Genomic DNA, 18,446 nt, shown 5'->3' on the forward strand with positions numbered 1-18,446 from the left:
TGGAATTGTGAAATGATCCAACCATTTTGGAGAACAATTTGGAACTATGCCCAAAGGGCTACAAAAATGTGCATACCCTTTGATCCAGCAATAGCACTTCTAGGGCTATATCCCAAAGAGATCAAACAAATGGGAAAAGGACCCACATGTACCAAAATATTCATAGCAGCTCTTTTTGTGGTGGCAAAGAATTGGAAATTGAGAGGATGCCCCTCAATTGGGGAATGGCTGAGCAAGTTGTGATATATGAATGCAATGGAATACTATTGTGCTATAAGAAATGATGAACAGGCTGACTTCAGAAAAACCTGGAAAGACTTATGTGGTCTGATGCTGAGTGAAGTGAGCAGAATCAAGGTGACTTTGTATACAATAACAGCCATGTTATGTGATGGCTAATATTGTTAAACTGAACCCTTCTCAGCATTACAAGGATCTAAGACATCTCCAGAGGCCTCAGGATGGAAAATGCTGTCCACATCCAAAGAAAGAACTATGGAAGTCGAATTGCTATCACTTATTTTTACCTTCTGTTGAGTTTTGTTTCATCTTTCTGATGGTTCCTCCTATTGGTTTTAATTTTTACTTACAACTTCACTAATGTGAAAATATGTTTAATAGGAATGTAAATGTAAAGCCTATATCAGATTGTGTGCCATCTTGGGGAGGGTGGGGGGGAGGAAGGGGGAGAAAAATTTTCAACTCAAAAGCATATGGAAGTGATTGTTGATATATCAAAAAATAAAATAAAATTAAAATAAATAAAAAAAATTCTGACTTTAGCAACATAAGAAAATATTCAGTTAAGAGATCATTCATAAGGATTACAAAGTGGTATTTATGAAATATAGGCCGCATTATGTCTCTCCCCTATCCAAAAACCTTCTTTAGCTGCACCAATCAAGAAACATTTATTGTGCATGTATATATTCGATTGACAATGCTTTGCACTGGGGATACAAAGACAAATCAGCAAACTGTCTCTGTCTACAAGGTGCTTACTGTCTGGAGTGGAAAAGAGTACACGTGAATATCTTGGTTTATATAAAACAGAAACAAAGAAATTTTGGAGTGAAGGCACTCCTAGCTGGAGAGGGGAGGGCAGGGAAAAGGAAAGGTTTCATGTCAAATGTGATAACTGAGTTGAGCTTTAATGGTTGCTAAAGATTTTGAGAGAAAGAGGCTTTCTCAATTTTTTTTCTATATGTTATACTTACATATAAATGCATTATTGTTATAATTATTATCAAATATAACATCTATATCTATCTATCTATCTATCTATCTATCTATCTATCTATCTATCTATCTATCTATCTATCTATCTGTGTATGGGCAGCTAGGTGCCTCAGTGAATAGAGCACCAGGCCTGGAGTCAGAGAGACTGAGTTAAAATCCAGCCTCACTCATTTACTGGCTGTGTGATCCTGGGCATGTCACTTAATCCTGTTTGCCTGTTTCCTAACTTGTAAAATGAGCTAGGGACAGTAATAACAAACCACTCCAGTATCTTTGCCAGAAAAACCCTAAAGTGGGTCATAACTAAAATTACTCAACAACCACAACATTTGTGTATGGAGAGATGAAAGAGAGTGGAGAAGGAAGAAAAAGCTTTCTATGGTTGTACACTGTAAAAGAAAATACACATATATCAATTCATATGCATTCATTAATAGTTGTTTTAGTCTATATATGCATGCATAATATATGTATATGGATACATGTATGTGTGTTTACATATGTGTATGTGCACTGTCATTGTTTTCATAATACACACACACACACACACATCTTCAGGGCAGAAAATGTTTCAGTTCTGTTTTTGAATGTTCAGTGTCTATCTAGGATAATGCTTGGCATGTATGGTATGTAGTAGACAACTGATAAATGTTCCTTGATTGAAAACTAAAAACAAATAAAAGATCTTTCAATAGTAAATTATTACTTTACATTTATTGCTTAAACATTTTTAATGCTTCTAAAATTATTTTGGGATTAACATACAAGAAGAACAGATTATTATACAGATTTCAATGTATCATAGATCAGATCATTCCCTAAGAATACAAATATATAAATCAAAGTCCAGGTTAGCTGTTAAAAGAAGAATCTAGCTATGCCCTCCAAGAAGTATACAACTCTTAAAAACAACCAATAATGAACATGAATAAATCAGTTTTATTTCTTTTTACACAATGTTCAACCACAGAATCACTTTCCATTTTCACCTCCCCCTCACTCTCTTCACCTCTCTCTATCTCCATACAAAAAGATATATACACATAATGTTACAGTTTTGTTTTAATGTTAACTAGCATTTATATAGTACATTAAGGTTTGCAAATCACTATATAATTTCATCATCACAATAATCCTGAAAGGCAGGTGTTGTTATTATCTTCATTTTACAGATGAGGAAACAGTTAGACTGAGGTTAAAAGACTTGCCCAGGCTCACACGGCTAGTAAGGGACCGAAGGTGGATTTCAACTCAGTTTGTCCTGACTCCTGGTGCAGTTGTGCATCTACAGCACCACCTTGTTGCCTCTTTAAAATACACAACATAAATTTTAAATATGAAATGGAAACAGAACAAAATAGTGAAGCTGAAAATAGGTATGCCCAGAATCGCACAGCCAGTAAATGACTGAGGTTGGATTTTAACTCAGGTCTTTCTGACTCCAGGCCTGGTGCTCTATTCACTGAGGCACCTAGCTGCCCACACACATAGATAGATAGATAGATAGATAGATAGATAGATAGATAGATAGATAGATAGATAGATAGATAGATATAGCTGTAATATTTAATAATAATTATAACATTAATGCACTTTTTTGTAAGTATAATATATAGAAAAAAAATTTGAGAAAGCCTCTTTCTCTCAAAATCTTTCGCTTCCATCAAGGCTCAACTCAATTATTACATTTGATATGAAGTCTTTCCTTCTCCCTGCCCTCCCCTCCCCAGCTAGGAGTGCCTTCACTCCAAAAGTTCTTTTTTTTAAATGAACCTTGAACCAAATTATCTTCCCCTCAAATATTGAAAGTACTGTACTAAAAATTATTTATGATAAAACTTAGCAATATTTCTAAAATAAAAGTTTAACAAAGATTAAAAAAAATAGTGAATTGGACTTACTATATAGCCTTGGCAGTGACTCAAAGCACAGGAAAAAAGAAAATAGAAGAATGTAATTGGCATTAAAATGTGAGATCTCTGTGTGATTTCCCACATGACGGAAAGATGAATACATATCATTATACAAAGAGGTAAGAATGTGGATTATTATTAAGTATAAGAGATTTCAGGGCTTCAGAGATCAATTACTGTAACCAGTTCATTTTAAGGTGCAGAAAGTGAAAATCAGAGAGATTTAAGTGACTTGCCTATTCATAGTCAATTCATTGTAGATCCAAGACTACCATCTAGTTTTACAAACTGTTCAATGGCCTTTTTATTGTTTCTAATCATAGAATTCTATCTCTCTTCCATGACTTTATATTGGCTCTACTCCTTTCTTGGAATGCATGATGAATTTATGTGACAATGCCTAACAACATAATAGGTACTTTTTTTTGGTTTGACTCTAAAAACCAGTGCTCATTCATATAAATTTTTTCTCTGTCAATCCAATAAAATTTTATTTTTTTAAAATTATTATTATTATTATTATTATTATTATTATTATTATTAACCATATAGATCATGAAAGAAAAACTCTGGAGTGCATCAAGATGCCAATATGAGACATCCCATGTGTTGGAATGCTGAGGATAGGATCTAGACCCCAAAAAGAAAAAACTCTGGACTTTCCCACATAGCCAAATCTCTGAAGTTCACCTGAGGCTATAATCCCATCAACTGGCCTTTCATTGTGGCTACACCCAATTTCCAAATTCCCTATGTCTCTATGGCCCCAGGCCACTTCCCACCTTTAATCCATTCTCTCTTGGCCACCTGGTCCAGGTCCCTAGCATTCTATTACCTCACAGTCTCTCACTAGCCACTCCTAGATCCCTCCTATAGTCTTTCTGTATATAAAGTCCATCTAGTTTCCATTAAGATGCTCAGATTTTTACAATCTAGCCAATAGCTCACAGGTGCTGAGATTCCTTAAGAGTCTGGACAATATGGTGGATCTTTAATAAACCTTGTCTTTGGCTGAAAGAAGGGTTGGTTCGAATTCTTTCGAGCAGGACCCACGTCTATTGATCTCAGGGTCCCAGCACCTGTAAGCCTCTAGAGCTCATCAGGAAGATACTACATGGGAAATGAAACATGTATATAAACCATTATCATGCATGTATTAGACTGTAGTAATTTCATTTGAGTTTTTAAATTTGTTATATGAAATTGAAGATTTGGCATCAGACAATGTTTCATGTAGTATGTGGTCCTTGAGAAAGGTCTCAAAGGATGAAAAGTATTTCAAAGAGAGTAGAAACAGTATATTTATAAAAGAATTATAATTTAGTTGAAATACTTGGGTTCAAATGATAGTGCTGGCACTTACAAGTTATGTGACATATAAGCCTCTGGTTTTCTTACCTGTAAAAACTCAGAATAATTCTACCTACTTTAAACACAGAAATAAAATTTACTTTCCTTCAAGGAATACAAGTATTTTGTATACCATTAAGTGTCAAATATTTAAAATTATTATTATTATTAACAGACAGGATAGGGAGCAGAGTCCATTAGAGGCTTGATAGATAGTTTACATAAATAAATGAAAAAGTCAAAGGACAGGAAAAGATTGGGAAATGGTGGTGAAGAGTACAGTTTGATCCCAACATAGGGTTCATGAAGGAGAGTATTATGATTAGAGGCCAAATTGTGAAGGACCTAAGATTTTTTAAAAAATGAATTTTTACTTCAATTGATAAACAATAAGAGACAATTAATGGTTTTTGAGGTAAGGCATGGCACCACCAGACTGGTGCATTAATAAGATTATAATATCTGTAGGAAGAATAGGTTGGATAGGATAGTGACTAGAAGGAGGGATATTTTAGATAAAAATGATAAAACTTAAAGTTGAAAGATTATAGTGACAGTAGAAAAGAGGAAGTGGATGTGAAAGCTATTATAGAGACAGAATATACAGGTTTTGGCAACTGATTATCAACTGAGGGATTGGAAAGGAAAATAAACAAAGTTGACTATAGTTTTAATCCTGAGTAACTGAGAAGGCCTTAATGCCATTATCAGAAATAGAAAAATCAAGAGACTTGTAGGAGTTTAGAAGCAACAAAAACAATTCAATTCTGCTTATGTTGAATTTGAGATGCTTGTGAGACATTCAAGTCTCACAAGAAAAGCCAGCAGTTGTAAATGTATGCCTAAATTGGAGCTACTGACAAAGAGGTGAGAAGTAACCATATAAAGGTAATATTTGATGTTAGTGGATTTTGCTATCAAGTTAAAAAAAATAAAAAGATATCAGAATAGAGTTAAAATAGAGTCTTTGGAGGAGTTGGTCATTTATACTTATGGGGCAACAAATCAGTCATAAAGGAAGTAGAAGTAGAAGTTTGGCTTCACTGAAGCAAAGGGAAAATAAATCATCAAGTGGGAGGGGTATATCAGCATTATCATATATTGCTTAACAGTCAAGGAAGATGCAGATTGAGAAAAGATGATCAGATTAAATTAAAAGGTCATTAGTAACCACAGAAAGAGCAGTTGCATTAGAGTCTTGAAGATGGAAGCCAAATTTCAGGGTGTTAAGGCAGTGAATATTTAGTGAAGAAATGAAAGCAAGTGAGAACCTGAGGGGAACATTAGGGTAAGTGGAAAGTCTTAAACATAATAATAAGTGAAGTCCTGCTCTAGAATTACAACATTGTTCTGATTAAGCTAAGGGCTTAAACTAAATGGGAGGGTTGAGGTGAGTGGGTAGGTGTGGCAAGAAAGAATTGAAGTCCAGTGATGTTTCTTTGGAGAAACTTAAATATCCACATATAACTTTGGTACTACCAACACCTTTGAGATTCAGATGGCTGTTAATCAAGTAAATGTATTAGGCAATATGCAAAATTCCTACAAAAAAAAAGTGCGGGCTTCATTAAAATAATCAAACGTCGTTGGTTTGATGATCAAAATTGATCAAAATCATGAATGGATACTTTAAAGAGGAGGGCATCATCCATGAAGATTCTCCCTTGTGAGGTAGCATCAGCAAATACTCTTGTCCAACGGCAAAAGGGAATTTGGATGCTAACAAAATTTCATTAGATTGTGATTCAATACTACTTCTTTTGCTGCATTGTATGAATCAGATGAAAGGTGGAATTGTCCTAACCAAATTAACCATTCTCCCTAAGGGTTAACAGTTGTCAGAATATCCAGACTTGGAATGGGTAAAATAGAGATTAAATGAGTACTTGAAAAAGATACATGACACCATCTAGTGTAACAGGAGAGGAAGTGTGCCAAGACCTGCCAAGTGGGCTGAATATATTCACCAAGGTCTATTCTGGGTAGGTTTAACTGTGGGACAAGCCACAGTCCCTTCCAGTTATTATAATAAATACTTTTAGAATTGCAACTCTGTTGGTCTTATTTACTTGACAAAATGTGCCTAAAGTTGGGACACTTAGGAAGCAAGCACTAAAAATAAATAAATAGAAAAGTAGACAAAAAAAATGTGCACACCATACACATGGATGGCAGTCATTCCCAACAGGATCCAATAATTGGGGGTCACTGAAGGTCTAATTAAAGGAAGGAGTTTCCATTTTTAAGATCTGTACATATTTTCAAAAGTGAATCAGAATTAAATAAAAATAAAATACATTATGTGGATATGTCTATGAAATGAAACATGGTTTTGCGTGTGTATGCTGATGATCTCAATATAAAGAACATACCATATTGATTATTTTTTTCCAAAGCGATGATGGAAGAATGTGCAGAGTATGTAGCAGGGAGAGTTAAAGAAATACCTAAAGAAATCTAGAATCCATATAACAATTTCTGTTTATGCTTAAACACTAAAACACTGAAATATGGCAGGAATAGTGGAAAAAGAGCCATCTCATCCTACAATCAGTACTGTAGAAGCAGCATAATTGTATAGTAAAGTATGCTTTGATAAAATTTTAACAATTAGCTTTGAGGAAAAAAAGTAAGCATGGTACACTTTTAAGTTCGATTTTTGTCACTAATATTTTCTCCATTTCTTTCTTAAGTCTAAGTAATCAATAAAACAATAAATGAAGCCCTGGTTTGTAGTGTTTTCCAATTTACAAGATATGAATTCTTACACTAAAAAAAATTAAGAATGAATTGAGGCCTTAAGAACCAGGTCACCTTTAGGGCTGGCATATACCCCTGTGTGTAGTGTCATCTATATCACAGTTCATAACAAAACCATTACTCTAAAGTTGTCATACATTTGCCCCACAAAACTTTCAAGAAGTTAAGAGTGTTTCATGAGTTTTGCTAAAAACCAGAGAGGTTAAAATTACCACAATTAAAGATTTAACATTGTAAAGGATATCTAGTCCAACAAATTCATTTTAGAAGTGGGAAAAAAAACCTAGGTTCAGAGAGCTGAAGTAACTTATCCAATGTTCCACCACTATTAAGTGACAGAAAAAGGACAGCTCTTTCCATTCCAAACCCAAGTCCAGTCTTATTCCACTGTAGAATGAAACCAGTGCTTTTTTTGGAGAAAAAAGAGAAACATTAGAAGGCACAAACTTTTTGGTCCCTTCTAGGTATAATTCTATAGTCCTTTTATCTGTTGTGGACCATGTCCTGAACCCCAAGAGGTACATGATGAATCAAATAGAGGGTAAAATGACCAGATGCATCTTCCTTTCCCCAGAATAACAAATCATTGTGTTTGTCTACAACACAAATACAACTATTCATATCCCCTCATACTCCCCATTTTACCTCTTCCCTTTGTGGTGTAAGCTCTCAAATTTCCTCAGGAGTCAGCATCAGCCTTTTAAGACTGCTATAATCCAAGCATTATAATTCAAGTACAAGAGCAGCAGTTGCAAAAAAAAGATGAGATTGAGTGTATCCCTGTGCCATCCCCCACCCAGTCAACTAACACACTGTCCCTGGGAGCATCTAATCATTTCATCGGGTGTCATTCAGTGGGTAGACTCTATGTTTCAGGGCAAAATCCAGTGAGAGACCCTTTTTATTTATTTTTTCTTTTTTTGCTGAGGCAATGAAGATTAAGTGACTTGCCCAGAGTCATGCAGCTAGTGAGTGTTATGTGTCTAAGGCTGGATTTGAACTTAGGACCTCCTGACTCCAGGGCCTATCCACTGTGCCACCTAGCTGCTCTCACTTTCATTTTTCTATTTTGGATGGGGCATTGTGAGACATAGGATTAGCAAGTATGGATGAATTATGATCTTCATTACTGATCTTATAATATTATCTTCCCCCCCCCGCCAAACTTTCCCATATTGTAAACTTCATTATTACTGTTAAGGACACCATCAAGCCTCCAGCTACACAAGTTCTCAATCTATACATTAGGGTCCATACTTCATTCTCCCTCATGCCACTTGTCCAATTAACCGCCAACTCTTATGATCTCTCCATGCACAGTATCATATGCATCTCCTTATTTCTATTCCCAGGGCCACCTTATTGCAGGCCCTGACGGTCTCTTGCTTAGACTATCAATACTCCCACAAGTGATTTCACTGCTTTAATTCTTCCAATTCTAATCCATCCATTACACAGCTGCCAAAATGAGTTTTTCAAAAGTTTAGTTCTGACCATGACACTTCCTTATTTAATAAATCCTAGTGAATCTCTGTATCTATATCCATATCATCTATATATCAACGTTTATATCTATTTGCTTAAGGATCAAAATTTCATCTTTATCTCATTCTTTCCTAATATGTATTAGAAATTTGAAATTGTATAAAACTTACTTTAAAAGTCTTATAAAATGGAAGTGTATGTTTTACTGGTAGGGATATTAGATATTTTTTTAAAAGGTCATACCATTAACCTAGAGTGAAGTTAATTCATTCATTTTTTTTTCTGTGTAACTACAGGGGAGTAACTTATCTAAATAAAATGTGGGAGTGAGGAAATGTTACCAGATCACCATGGATTGCTATTATTAGATCCAGATGTTATATAATATTCTCTGCAAATTAATTTTTAGAACAGAAAACTGCATCAATAAATAGGAGGTGGAAGTTGATTGGGATAAATAGGATAACTCCAGTTACCCTGTTTGTTTGTTTTTTTTATGGGGGGAAGGGGTTTGGAATAAAAGATACTAGGTGAAAATTCTGCCTTATACTTTCTACGTGTGTGACTTAAGGTAAGTCATAGCTGCTTTCGTCTCAGTCTCTACATCTGTAAAATGATGGGGTTGGGCCAAATGGCTTCTGACACCCTTTCTTCTAGACTAGATATGTGTTCCCAAGCTTTAAAAGTTAAATATACTTTTCCCTAAGAAAACCAACAACATAATCCTCATATTAATCATAATAACAATAGTAATGGTAGTAGCTCAACGTTAAAGAGCCATTTAAGGTTTATAAACATTAGCCTTACTGCCTGTGAGGTAAGTAATGTAAGTATTAGTATTTCCATTTTGCACTTGAGGAAACTGAGGCTTTGACAAGATAAATGAGTTGTCTGTGCTCATATAGCTAGCAAATATCTGAGGTAGGAATCAAATCTATCTTTTTATTGCAAATTCAAGTCTGTTTTCACTAGGTACCATTTATTTGTAACCCTGGAAATACAGAAATTTATGAAAGCATCTGATACAGTGTTATAAAGTTTATATTTCACATATTTATTTTTCATAAATAAATTCTTGGGAAAAAATAAGTATTTACTTTCTTTAATAATAGAATGAGTGCATTGATATTTATAAAATAACTGCATTGAATTCCTCTCCTAGTCCAGAACCAGGGTATTATAAATGAAGAAATGGTATATTCAAGGAAATATATTAAAAATACCTTGAAATAAACAATTCTCAGTCCCTCTTATACAGTATAGTGAGTGTAAACAGGACATAAAAACCGAGCAATGACAAAAGGGAAAAGAATTTTTATGTTTAATCCCATCACCCACAGATGGATTGATGCCTGTTGTGCATCATAGAAGCAGCTGCAGAATGAGTAAATCACATGCAACTTATCATCAGCTGAACTGTCAGTGCCTCTTTGGCAGAAAACAACATATAGTTAACATGTATTTATTACTAAACTAAAAATACTTTGTGTTGTGGTGTGTGCCAGATTAACTTTGCTTCCAGACAATAAGCCTCTTTGGAATTTTAAGCAAAAGAAAAATATTTTCAACTAGTATTTCTGCTATTTGAAACCTGGTACTTGCTTTTTAAATTTTTATTTCTTTTTAATTTTTGAACTGAGAAAACTGGAAGGATAGCAGAGCTGAATCCAGGAACTGTTTTCGTCTCTTTTTGTGTCCCCACAACTTGGTACAGGACTATCGTATGCAGATCAACTGTGAATGATTAAATTATTCTCAATAATACAATGATCAAAGACAATTATAAAGGAGTTATAAAGGCAAAAAAAAAAATGTTATTCATCTCCAGAGAAAGAATTGTTGGAGTCTGAATGCAGATCAAAGCAGACTGTTTTTCACTTTATTTTTTTCATAATTTTTTTTGTTTTCTTTCAAAATACAACTAAAATGGAAATATGTTTTGCATGATTATGCATGCATAACCTATATCAAATTGCTTACCATCTTGGAATGGGAACAGGAAAGGAAAAAAATTTGTGACTCAATATTTTTAAAAAAGAATGTTAAAATATTTTGCATGCAACTGAAAAAAAACAAAATATTATTTAAAAAAAAATACCACTGTATAAATGTTAGTTATTATCACCTACTCCAATATTTTAACTGTTGAAGGAATACCTTCAAGGGAAAGTAGATAGACTAGAAAGAAACCACTCTGGGAAGCTTTAGAAAGTAACTTCTCCTTCTATGACCTATGTTTACCCCCATTTTTTCTTAGGACTACAGAAGAATTATCTCACCTTTTGGGGGAGTTATTAAAATTTTTCAGATTTCTTTCATTAAAATTATGTGAATAAGTAATTTTCTCAAAGGTATTGAATGATAATTTATAGGGCCTACATAAAGGTTACTTGTGCCACTGATTGATTTCAAGAATTATCTACCTAAACGCACTTTGTTGCTCTTCAGAATTTCTCATCTTTATTTTAAAGATAATCTAATGCTCTATGGTATCAGTCACATCCAATTCTAGATATCACATTACTTTTAAAATTATATCTAATATCTTCTACCATTTGTCTCTTCTGCATGGTTATTTCTATTCTATTTGCCAAGATTAAAAGAATGATATAACATCTAAAAACAATGATATAAATTTGTGGGTATACAGCATTACAGAAGGGACACCATTATCAAAAACCACTCAATAAAAAAAAAGAAACAAACAAACAAAAGAAGAGGAAAGAAACAGTAATTTTACATATCAATTGTCATTCACAGCTACTTCCTGACAAATGACTGAAATAAATATTGAAATCTCGGGAGGAACCCAGGAGTTTAAAAATCAATAAAAGAAAAATAGAAAGCCTTGAACATATAGAACATTGCTTCTAAACAACACAATTACTTTCAAGAAGTGTAGTGATGTGAGGTGCCTAGTAACAATCATTTTACTACAAAAGTTAGTAAATAAATTAGAGATTAAAGAAGTTATTAGGGATGAGTAATAAATAATGTAATAATTAGTACCAATCAGGTGACAAATGCAATTTCAGGAACATTAGGTCCTTCTGACCCTTCATAATGATCTATCATTGAAAGGAAATGCAGAACATACAATATTTCAACCCCATTTATATTTTTTAAGGAGGAATTTTAATCACTAACCAAATTCTCTGGGTATACTAATGAAAAATTCAAGGTTGACAATTGTTGACCTATGTACAAACTTCCAGAGGAAATTTTGATGACATTTTTTATTTTTTTTAATTTTTCAAAAAATTTTTATTTATTTATTTATTTTTTATATTTTTAGGCAATTGGGGTTAAGTGACTTGCCCAGGGTCACACAGCTAGTAAGTGTCAAGTGTTTGGTCTGAGGCTGGATTTAAACTCAGGTCCTCCTGACTTCAGGGCCGGTGCTCTATCCACTGCACCACCTAGCTGCCCCTGATGACATTTTTTAGCATGCCCTTAAGCATAACTTCTTTTCCCATACTATCAACATCTTATAATTTCCAGAGATCCAAATCAATTACAATTATTCAGCTGAAAGCCCTGAAATAACTGGATAATAAACCTATCAGAATCCGAACCTATGGTACTCTCTCTGCATGTAACAGAATGTTTAAAATAGCTTTTTTGTTATTTTTGTTCCTCAGTCCAGAATGCAGTGTAGGCCTGGCCTCTGTCCAGAACATAAGGAGTGAAGCAAGAGTATTCTTTCTTGAACATTTAATTTACAAAGGCATGTGGTGATGACTATGAACCATTATGGCTTCATTCAGAACTGACCATGTCAGAGTTACATTCTAACTTAGAGGTAGCTAGGTAGTAGAGTTGATAGAGTGCTGGGCCTGGATTGAAGAAGACCTGAGTTCAAATAATTCTAGTTTATCATTAATTTTGTGATGCAGATTATGAATAATCTATACTTATTAGAGCTATGCCCCTGGATAAGTCAATTAACTTCAATTACCTCAGGATGTTTTTGCTATTGTTATAAAATAATATTTTAATTTTTGTTAATTACACATAAAAGCAATTTTTAACATTTGTTTTTTTTTAAATTATGTTCCTAATTCCCTCCTTCGTCTCCCTTTTCCCCAAGATGGTAGACAACTTGATACAGGTTATGTATGTAATCAAGCAAAATATATTTGCATATCAGTCATGCTGTAAAAAACAAAAACAACAAAAACAAAAGCAATTAAAAAAACCCCCCAAAAATAGTATTCTTTGATCTGCATTCAGATCCCATCAGTTCTTTCTCTAGAGACAGAGAGCATTTTCTACTATCAGTCCTTTGCTACAGTCTTAGATCACTGTATTGTTGAGAATAGCTAAGTCATTCACAATTAATCATCATATGATATTGCTATTACTCTGTACAATGTTCTCCTGGTTCTGCTCACTTCACTTTGCATCAATTCATGCAAGTGTTTCCAGGTTTTTTTCTGAAATCACTCTGCTTATCATTTCTTCTGACAACATTAGTATTCCATCACAATCATACAGCACAATTTGTTTAGCCACTCCCCAACTAATGGGTATCCCCTTGATTTCTAATTTTTTCCTGTTACAAAAAGAGCTGCTATAAATATTTTTGTACATATAGGTCCTTTTCCCTTTTTTCTGATTACTTTGGGATACAGATATGGCTGTGGTATTACTGGATCAAAGGGTATGTACAGTTTTACAGCCCTTTGGGCATAGCTTCAAATTGCTCTCCAGAATGGTTGAACCAGCTCTACTTACAGTTCATTCATGCCCCAATTTTCTCACATCTTCAACATTTGTTATTTTCATTTTCTGCCATATTAGCTCATCTGATGGGTATGAGCTATACCTCAGACTTGTTCTAATTAGCATTTCTCTAATCAATAGTGATTTAGAGCTTTTTTCGTATGATTGTAGATAGTTTTGATTTCTTAATCTGAAAACTGCCTATTCATACCCTTTGGTCATTAATCAGTTGGGGAATAATTTATATTCTTATAAATTTGAATCAGTTGCCTATGTTTGAGAAGTGAGGACTTTGTCAGAGACACTTGATACATTCCCCCCCCCCAATCTTTCTGCTTTCCTTCTAATCAAGGGTGCATTGTTTTTGTTTTGTTTTTGTTTTTTTTGTTTTTGGCAACAGCTTTTAATATAATCAAAATTTTAAATTTGTATGTTATAATTCTATCTCTTGTTTGGTCATAAATTCTGCTCCTATCTATGGATCTGACAGGCAAACTATTTCATGTTCCCTTAATATTTTTTATGGTCTCATCTTGGTATACAGTGTAAGATGTTGGCTTATACTAGTTTCTGCCATGCTGTTTTCCAGGTATCCTGGCAGTGAGTTCTTGTCTTAAAAGTATGGATCTTTGGGTTTATCAAACACTAGATTAGTATGGTCATTTATTACTATTTATTGTGTATCTAATCTATTCCAATGATTCATCACTCTATTTCTTAGCCACTACCAGACTGTTTTTATTATTACCCCTTTATAACACAATTTGAGATCTGGTATAGCTAGTTTACCTTCCTTTCCATTTTTTTCTACTAAATCCTTTAATATTATTGAGTTATTTTTTTTCTTCCAGATGAATTTTATTATTATTTCTAGCTCTATATATTTTTGGTAGTTTGGTTTGTATGGCATTGAGTAAATAAATTAATTTGGGTAGAACTGTCATTTTTATTATATTGCCTCAGGCAACCCATAAGTAGCTGATGTTTTTCTGGTTGTTTAGATTTGATTTTATTTGTGTGACAAGTGTTTTGAAACTGTGTTCATGGAGTTTCTGAGTTTGTTCTGGTAGCTAGATTCATGAGAATTTTCATTGCCTACAGTTATTTTAAATGGAAATTCTATTTCTGTTTCTTGCTGATGGACTTTGTGGTAATATATGGAAATGTTGATGATTTATATGGATTTTTTTTATATCTTGCAAATTGCTAAAGTTGTTAATTATTTCGACTAGTTTTTTTATTTTATTCTTTAGGATTCTCTAATACACCATCATATCATCTGCAAAGAGTGATAATTATGTCTATTCTATCTTTTTCAATTTCTTTCTCTTCTCTTATTGCTATACTTAATATGTCTAGTGCAGTATTGAATAACAGTGGTGGTAATATATATCCTTACTTCACATCTGATCTTACTGAGGAAGTTTCTAGCTTATTCCCACTGCAGATAATGCTTGTTGTTGCTTTTTGATATTTTTATCATTTTTAAAAAGTCTTATTTCTGTGCACTCTACTGTTTTTTAATTGGAATTATTATTTTATTTTATCAAGTGCTTTTTTTCTGCATCTATTGAGAGAATTATATGATTTCTCTTGGTTTTGTTATTGATATGTTCAATTATGGTGATAATTTTCCTAATATTGAACCACCCCTGCACTCCTGGCCTAAATCTCACATGTTCATAGTGTATGAGCTTTGTGATATATAGCCGTAATCTTTTTGCTAGTATTTTAATTAACATTTTTACATCAATATCCATTAGGGAAATTGGTCTATAGTTTTCTTTCTCTGTACTTGCTATCCCTGGTTTAGGTATCAGCACCATATTTGTGACATAAACAGTATTTGGTAGGACTCCTTTGCCTATTTTCCCAAATAGTTTATATACTATTGGAGTATTAACCACTTGGTAGAATTCACTTATGAATCCATCTTATGCTAGTATTTTTTTTTCCTTAGGGATTACATTGATGTCTTTTTCATTTTACTTTTCTTTTCCTTTATTTATTAATTAATTTTGATTTATCAGCAATCACTTCCATAAGCTTTTGAGTTTTAGATTTTTCTCCTCTTCCTTCCCCGTCTCTCTCCCCAAGACAGCACACAATCTGACATAGGATACACACATACATTACTATTAAACATTTTCACATTAGTGAAGTTGTAAGTATGAATCAGAACCAATAGAAGGAACCACCAGAAAGAGGACACAAACCACAACAGAAGAAAAAAATTGCAATTTGTATGCGTTGATCTGCATTCAAACTTCATAGTTATTTCTTTGGATATGGATAGTATTTTGCATCATGATACCTTTGGAGAGGTCTTAGTTCCTTGCATTGCTGAGAAAGACTAAGTCTATCAATGTTAGTCATTGCACAACATGGCTGTTACTGTGTACATCTTTCTCCTGGTTCTGCTCACTTCACTTAGCAACAGTTCATACAAATCTTTCCAGATTTTCCTGAGGTCCACCTTATAATCATTTCTTATAGTATTCCACTACATTCATATACTACAACCTGTTCAGCCATTTCCCAATTGATGGGCATCCTCTCAATTTCCAATTCTTTGCCACCACAAAAAGAGCTGCTACAAAAATTTTTGTACATATGGGTCCTTTCCCCATTTGTATGATCTTTTTGGGATACATCCCTAGAAGTGCTATTGCTGGGTCAAAGGGTATGCACATTTTTATAGCCCTTTGGGCATAGTTCCAAATTGCTCTACAAAATGGTTGGATCATTTCACAACTCCAACAACAACACATTAGTGTTCCAATTTTCCCACATCTTCTCCAACATTTATTATTTTCCTATTTTGTCATGTTGGCCATTCTAAGAGGTGCAATGTGGTAACTCAGAGTTGTTTTGATTTCCATTTCTCTAATCAATAGTGGTTTAGAGCATTTTTTTATATGACTATGGATGACTTTAATTTCTTCATCTGAAAACTGCCTACTCATATTCTTTGACCATTTATCCACTGGGGATACTGATACTACAAGTAAACTGGAGAGCAAGAAATAGTTTACCTATCAGATTTATGGAGAACAGAAGAATTCATGACCAAACAGGAGATAGAGAACATTATGAAATGCAAAATGGATAACTCTGATTACATTAAATTGAAAAGTTTTTGCACAAACAAAGCCAATGCAACCAAGATTAGAAGGAAAGTAGAAAATTGGGAAAGAATTTTTACAACCAGTGTCTCTGATAAGGGCTTCATTTCTAAAACATATAAATAATTAAGTCGAATTTGTAAGAATACAAGTCAATTTATTTTTCTAAGATAGAGTTATATGTTCATTCTATTTTTTTCTTTTGTTAATCTGGAAATTTATATTTTCATAAATATTCATTTATTTTACTTAGATTGTAGATTTATTGGCATATAGTTAGGGAAAATAGCTCATAATAATTGCCTTAATTTCATCTTCGTTGGTGGCAAATTCACCTTTTATATTTTTGATACTGATAATTTGATTTGCTTCTTTTTTTAAATCAAATTAACAAATGGTTTATCTATTTTACTGTTTTCCCTCCACAAATTGAGATCCTACTTTTATTTATTACTTCAAAAGATTTCTTGCCTCCAATTTCATTAATATTTGCTTTGATTTTTAGGATTTCTGATTTGGTGCTAACTGAGGATTAAGTTAAATTAAAATTAATTATTTAAATTAAAAATTTTTTAAATTGTCATTTTTATTTTTTTCTTTGTTACATGCCATATTTATTGATATGTTCTTTCTCTGTTTTATTGACATAACCTTTTAGAGACATGCATTTCCCCCTAAGTACTATTCTGGCTACATCCCATAAATTTTGGTATGTTGTCTCATTGTTTTCATTCTCTTCAATGAAATAATTCATTATTTCTATGATTTGGTTTTTGATCCACTCATTTATGATCACATTTTTTTTGTTTCCTATTAATTTTAATCTATTTCTATGTTATTTGTTGAATATATATTTTAATTCATAATGATCTGAAAAGAAAGGATTTAATATTTCTGCTTTTCTGCACTTGCTTTTGAGGTTTTTGTGACTTAATACATGGTCAGATTTTGTGTGGTTATCATATACTGCTTAGAAATATGTGTTTTCCTTTCTATTCCCATTCAAATTTTCTCCAGAGTTCTATCATATCTAAGCATGCCCTCATTATTATGTATATTATGTGTCTATGTATTTAAAACTGATATGTACAAGGAACTACATTACTAAAGTTTAATATTAATGTTTCTGATGCTTTTTGTGATTCTTCTGTAAGTTCTCACAGAGCTTGATGCCACAAATAAATGTAAAGACACTACTTCTTGGACTATGTATTTTCTTTGCTAATCCAGGACACTGGGCAGGTGAACAGTAGAGTCAGAAAGACCTAGGTTCAATCCTTTCCTCTGATACATAACTGGCAGTATGACTATGTTGAAGTCTTTCAGTTCCAGAGGAAAATGTCTAAAATAGAAGTTACAGAAGAGTCGTCAATCTGAATCGGAGTAAGGAGTTTACCTATAAGGACTTCCCCAAACCAGAGGTGTCAAAACCAAGCACCACCAAAAACAAAAAAGTGAAAAACATCCCATTTGCTGTCCTAATTAAAATTAATTTGGGAACTTTTAACAAAATAATAAAATGATATGGAGCAGGCAGAGATTTGTTTCTATTAGTTTTTTTACACTATTTCCCAGCACCAATGGAATACCAAATTCAAAACAAAAATAAAAGTAAAACCAAATCCTTATCTTCACCTTGTTCATTGACAGGTTCAAGTTGTAGGGACACTAGTAGTAAAATATAATAGAGCACAGACCCTGAAATCAGATGGGCTGAAATTAACAGCCAACCTCTAGCATGTAAGACACATGAGACCTTGAGCAGCTAATGCAATTTCCCTGGACCTTAGTTTCCTTTTTCTATGAAATTAGAGGTTTGTGTTAGATGGCTTCTGATATTTATTCCAGG

The 18,446-nt window shown here is 33.3% G+C and overlaps 1 protein-coding gene across 1 annotated transcript in view; it reads right to left on the reverse strand.

The window, feature by feature from the left end:
- DPP10 (dipeptidyl peptidase like 10) overlaps nt 1–18,446 on the reverse strand; it is a 956,967-nt gene that overhangs the window by 594,470 nt on the left and 344,051 nt on the right. The gene's annotated exons all lie outside the window — the stretch shown is intronic.

The sequence above is a fragment of the Phascolarctos cinereus genome, unplaced genomic scaffold, assembly GCF_003287225.1.
Source record: "Phascolarctos cinereus isolate Bilbo 61053 unplaced genomic scaffold, phaCin_HiC Scaffold_726;HRSCAF=1367, whole genome shotgun sequence".
NCBI classification, from domain to species: Eukaryota; Metazoa; Chordata; class Mammalia; order Diprotodontia; family Phascolarctidae; genus Phascolarctos; species Phascolarctos cinereus.